The sequence below is a fragment of the Dromaius novaehollandiae genome, chromosome 1 (assembly GCF_036370855.1).
Source record: "Dromaius novaehollandiae isolate bDroNov1 chromosome 1, bDroNov1.hap1, whole genome shotgun sequence".
Taxonomy (NCBI): Eukaryota; Metazoa; Chordata; class Aves; order Casuariiformes; family Dromaiidae; genus Dromaius; species Dromaius novaehollandiae.
The window spans coordinates 98635232-98641151 of record NC_088098.1 but is presented as its reverse complement, the minus strand read 5'-3'; the positions used below and the strand labels follow the sequence as shown (position 1 = coordinate 98641151).

Below are 5920 nucleotides of genomic sequence, written 5' to 3'. Positions count from 1 at the left end.
ACAGTTTCTGGGCCTCCCAGAAGATGCCTTATAATCCCTAGGTAAATTAGGAATTAAAAATTTAAAGTTAGTGAAGTCCCCACCCATTTCTTTTTACTGGGGCTTTTTTTTTATTTATTTTGGATTTGGTCTGCCTCATCAGCTGTAAAAGTCTGCTTGGCTCCTTTTTTCTCAGCAGACTTGGCACTGTTCTGGGGGATCTCAGGGAAGCTTTCTGGATGTAGCAAGCCAGGTCATTGCTTTCCCTTCACTGATGTGTTTCTCTAGGATACTGGTCTGTCTTAAGACTTCTGGGAAGCAAAGCAATTAAGTGACATTATTAAAAAAAGAAAAATCCTTTCTAACTCCATGCTCCATTAAACTTTTGGTAATTACATGCTTATGTGTGTTGTCCCCTTGCTCCCTTTTTTCTTCTCATGCAGCTCTAGACTGTGAAGTGCTGTACTCCACAGCGGATACCATTTCCTAGACATTCGTGGTCTGTGGTTCTCCTGACTATCGTGGATACTTCTGAAAGTGAAAACAGGTCTGTCACAATGGAAATTAATGATATTCTAAAATATAAGTCTGAGCTGTCTGGTGTTCAAATTAAAAAGTAGAAAGGCCAAGACAAAAACAGAGGAAATATACAGGGAAAAAATGCAGAAAGTCTGTGGTTGAACAGGGCCCACTAATCTCAGTGGAGCAGTGGGTCAAAGCAAGACTGGTCCCTTTTGGCTTCCTTAGAAATCACGTAGAAAAGCTTATTTGAAGGTAATGCCTTCTGTGAACCTGGTGACTGAGGCCTAAACTGGGGAGAAATGCATTCAATAAGGTGAGAAGCTCTTTTGACATTTCCTCGAGGGGAAGAGTGAGAGTTCAAAGCAGGCGACGAGGAAGCCTCAAACGTTTATTTTACACACAATTTTGTTAGTTTTGATAGATATTCCTGAAAGAGAAAAGCTGAGAGGACAAAGAGTGGAGAGAAATAGTAAGCCAGATGGGTGAGCAGAGCGAGGAGGAGAAGTGAGGCGCAGGCAGCGAGGAGTGGGGGATGGAAGGGCTGGTGTCGCGGCTCACCCACGGGATTAGCAGCACCTGGGCTTGAGCCTTGCTGCCTAGCCAGTCCTGTCAATTCTGCCAGCCAGGAAGGTATTGCTGTGGGATGCTCTCACGGTGGGAGACAGCGAGCAACCTCCTCCGGGCTTAGCTGTTGCTTCACCAGGAAAAAGGGCTGTGAAATAATTTCAAGAATAGTTTTACTGGTGTTCCAAAAAGCTTGGCAAGTCTAAGCCTATGTAGCAACACAAGAGGATTGCCAGGTGCTGTGACTCTGCACTGTTATGCTTGCTTGCCATACTTGGACATTTAACAAAGTATAGTTGAAATATTTCACTGAACCTTCACTGAAGGACTCTGGGTAGACTTCCTGCAGGGACCCTTGCTGAGTGGGTAAGGATCTGAGCTGGTGTCATTTCTTAGTTTAAAGTAGTTTAAGATTTCTGCTGGCAATCATATTTGTCCTGCTGGGTAAACTGAGGCATAAATTTGGGAAAACCTTTTACATAGGAGGTCATTTTCTTCCAGTTAGAAAAGATTAGTTTAGAGTATGTCAGGTTCTCCCAGCAGGTGCTGTCAGAGGGCAATGTATGCATCTTTGCAGGAGAGACAAAACACAGTATTAGACCACAGTTACCTGAAAGCTTAGTCTAAAGAAAGGACAAGGAAAACAGTCACAAACGGATCTTTTTAGATGCTGCATTGGCACTTGCTGGAAAGTTCAAGAGCAGCCCTGTCCTGAACAGATGGCATTTGAGGGGGTTGGGTTTTTTCTTTTTTATGGTCAGAAAATGTCTCCCTCTGCCCAGGTGGATTTGGTTCCTACCCATCAGGTGCCGGAGCACCCTTGCTCCCTCCTCTGGCCCTGCCTGGCTGCTTCTGCAGCTGATGGCTGATATCTCTCATGCTGACAGCTCACATTTTCAAAAATGTTTGGCTTCCCAGCTTGAGGAGTCTTTTGAAGTGGCCTGCCATCTAGAATGCCCTTGGAAATCCAGACCTTTTCAGTCTGGCAGACCCCACCTGTCTACAGGATGCCTGCCAGTACCTCCAAAATGGAAATGCCCTCTCCTTCCCTGCCTGTGCCACCCACGAGCTTCAGTCCCCTTTGCCTTGGTTCCCCACATTGCAATGTGTGGTAATACTGCTTAAACAGTGTATAAGCTGGACAGAGATTTCTTCCCTGGTCTATATTTGGGGGTATGACCATCTGGTTTTGGTGAGGCCTTCTTCTTTCTGTACTGCCAAAAACAAAGTGGTGAATCTGAAGCACTCTGCAGTACGGGTTTTACCGAAGTCACACTTTGCTTCAAAATTAAAAGCAACCTAAGAATGAAAATAACATCGTAGAGAAAGAAGCAGGTCACATCAGCAGTAAATACGCATCCTGCCCATCAGCTGCAGTCAGTGCCACTGTTGCCTCCACGTTCCTGGGTCATTTTCTGCCTTCCATTAATGCACATGCTGCTTGCTCTGCAAATGTGACAGCTTCTCTTGTGGTAAACATAGCAAATATATGAGGCTAATGAGAACTTCTTTTTCTGCTAACCTGACAACATGCACAGGTACTGACTTCACGGGCACTCGTTTGCCAGCACCGAGTGGCTTTGGACATGAGTCTGCACACCTTCATCTGCACACTTGAAAGCACATGTCTCAAGAGCATCTGGTCCTTAAAATGCTGGAGAGAGGGGATGCAGAACAAATAGCAAGGTAAGTTTAATTAGCTCACACAGTACCACTGCAATGCTAATGCCTTCATGTGTAGAATTTGTATTCTGATTTCAGCAGTAGCTAAAAATGTATTTTTGCTTGTTTCATTTATTTTATGTTTTTATGTTTCATTTATGTTTATGTTTCTTATTTATTTTATTTCACACTGGGAAATACTGCAATGATTACAGGACTGTATGGGTAGTAAATAAGCATCATAAAAACTAAATAAAAAATATTAGACTCTTCTGTGGCTTTACTTGTTGTTCTTTATTAGTAATGCTAGCTGAAGTGCAGCCATTAAGATATATACATATATCTAATGCATTTGTTGAATATAAACAAGGTGGGGTAGGATAGGACTTCGGAAAGCATTTGGCATTTGTCTAATTGTTTGCATTAATACAAATGGCAAAGCTTTTGACTTCCATGGGAGCAGAGTTTGGCTGTTGTTAGGTGCTGTAGAGAAGCTAGGCTGTCATCCTTTAAAAGAAAGTGGAACCAATTTCCTGCTGGCTGTTCCCAAATGCAGCAAAATGGCTAGCCTTTAGGGCCTTTTCAGTCCGATCTCTTTGCTGAGAGCCTCAATTTCTGCTAGGTGTTTATGTGATTGCTTGTCTCTTCAGAATTGCTTTGAAATTACCAATGTATTAATAAAGACTGAAGAAAAATCTTCATTATTTTACAGAACCTGACACATAATAACTGCCCCGCTTTCCAGAAAAATAAAGGTCTTATTCCGAAGAGCTCACCGCCTAACCAGATGCGATGTGGAATCAGATGCGAGAAGAAATGATGAAGGAAAATGCTGGAGCTAAGGGACAAAGGAGTGAGGGGGGATAGCAGTGATTTGTTAAGACAGTTGGTGCAAATACACCTCTGTCAAATTAGTCTTCATGTTTCAGGAAAAACAACTATAGCTGCATACGTGACTGACTTCCTTCATGCACTGATTTTTAAGGGTTTAATGGGGATACAGTTGCAGCGGTAGGAACAACTGAGGAGGGAGGGATAAGGTAGAGGAAAAACAGAGGTGTTTGTAGGGCAGATAAGTTGAGCACCAATATCAGAAGGGAGAGAAATTAGAGGTTAGTGGGTAGAAGGTGGGAAAAGGGGCAGTCACACAGAGCGCCAGGGTGAAGGGAACGATGGTGTAAAACCTGGCGCACTGAGAATGGCCTCACTGATTGGGACCCAGTTATCTCTGTTATACCACCTTCACTGTAGATATTCTACAACGGCAATATTTGCTCTCTGGTTTTATGATTCTCCAAGTGACTGTTGCTGTCACCAGATAGATAATACAATGTAAGTAAGGAAAGTGTTCACTGGGAAAGTTTGCATGAGCTTATTGTTCTTGCTACTGCATATGAGCTTCTCCTAAAACTCCTTTCACTATATCTGCACACTGATGTGACCTAATGATCTCTGACAGCTCTTTGACTTCCCTGATGATGTCACTGATGTCACTGAGGTGGTTTTACTGAAATTTGCCCTATTCAAGCACTGTGGCTAAGGAGCCTAAGCTGTCTCGGTGGGTACCTGTCTACCAGGGAATTCATTCCTGTAGCCTCAGAAAAGTGTGAGTTAGAAAATGTGGTGCAAGGCTTACAGCTGCCAGCCTTTGCCTGAATATTAATAGTTAGTCATTTAAGGAGTCTTGAGTAATTTCAGATTTGCCTGCTCTTTGTTTTGCTGACACAGGTTTTTCTCCTAGAGTTTGTGCGTGCTTCATACCCTTTAACCTGCATATTCCCAGGACACCTTTCTTAAGCAAAAAAAAAAGCTTGTCACCATTACACAGAAGGGAAATTAAGGCACAGAAAACCTCAGCAGCTTGCCCAGAATTGCATAGAAAATCTGTAAAAAGAGTATTACATTAAAAGCACACCTCTGTAAGTGCAGTGACCTGATGTGGAATGCAGTTTAATTTAAAGAGGTCCAGGTAAAGTATCTTTTTGCAGGCGAATCCATTCATTGTTACCTGACCCCATACAGGTGCTTGTAAAACTTGAGCTGTTGGATTTGGGTAGGCAAGAGTAGTAGAAATAATAATTTGGTGCATTCAGATTATGTTAGAAACTAATTCCAGCTCCTCTTGTTTTTTTGGTACATAAGACTAGAGACGTAAAGTTTTTGATGCATTCCAGGGGAATACTATATACAGTTTTTTTGCCTGCAGATGCCATTTTTGCATCACAATTCCTAACTGCAATCACAAATCCCTTGTTAAAAGCTGACACTATAGAATCAGATAAATGATTAAGATGTGTTATGTTTGCTGGTCTAGCATATAGAAATGTTTAATTTGAAGAAGAATGTCTCAGAAGTGAATTTTCAAGGAGGTAAAATTTGCAATTTCTGACTAACATTGTGGCAATTATTTTTTAACCTTCTGCCTGTTCATACCTGGGCAGAAACTGTAGCTTTTGCAGTGTTTTAACCACCGATGGTGGCTGACTTGGAATTGGAGGTTCAAGCCAATATTTAACAGGCAGATATTCCTCGTCCAGTGATCCAGGCAGGTGGGGAATCCCCAAGTAGAACATGGAAGTTGAGTTCTGTTTATACATTACAGGATTCTTCTTCAGAACAAAGGTTAGTATATTTTATTAAAGAAACATGTGAGGGCATAGAGACACTTATAATGGATCCATATAAACTCGATACTTGACCAGAGATAAAGAAAAACTGTTTTGTTTTTAGAAAAACTATCCTAAGCTGACTCTGTATGTTTGCATGCATGTTGGAGAGATAAAAGGAAGGACATGGTTTGATGAAATGAAACTTACGTTTGAATACTTTTTAATCCTTTCATTTCAATTTCCACCACCTATACTTTCTTTTCATTTTTGTGTTGTCAATGCCTAAATCACTTGTCAATCTCCAAATCACATTTCACTTTAGGACTGGAAAATCAGATATATTTTAAAGTAAAAAACCTTCACTGACACTGAGAATATGGTCCTTTTACTAGGAAAGTTTCTTTTTGATGAAGTCTATTTATCAAAAGATTCTTGACCAGCTCTACTTCCCTCTGCCTCCCATGTGCATTTAGCTAGCCCCAAAATAATTTCTGAGACAAGGGATTTTTCTTGCTGCTTCTTTTAATCTAACATGATGTCTTTCAGTGAAATAAATTCCAACTCTAAAATGAGATTGAAAATTT

General features: G+C 41.4%; 1 long non-coding RNA gene across 1 annotated transcript; it reads left to right on the top strand.

The window, feature by feature from the left end:
- The first annotated feature begins 431 nt into the window (after positions 1 to 431).
- LOC112990561 (uncharacterized) lies at positions 432 to 4900 on the top strand. The gene is made up of 3 exons (XR_003261102.2): positions 432 to 526; positions 2604 to 2751; positions 3440 to 4900. It is a non-coding gene; the product is annotated as an uncharacterized LOC112990561 (long non-coding RNA).
- Positions 4901 to 5920: the final 1020 nt, after the last annotated feature.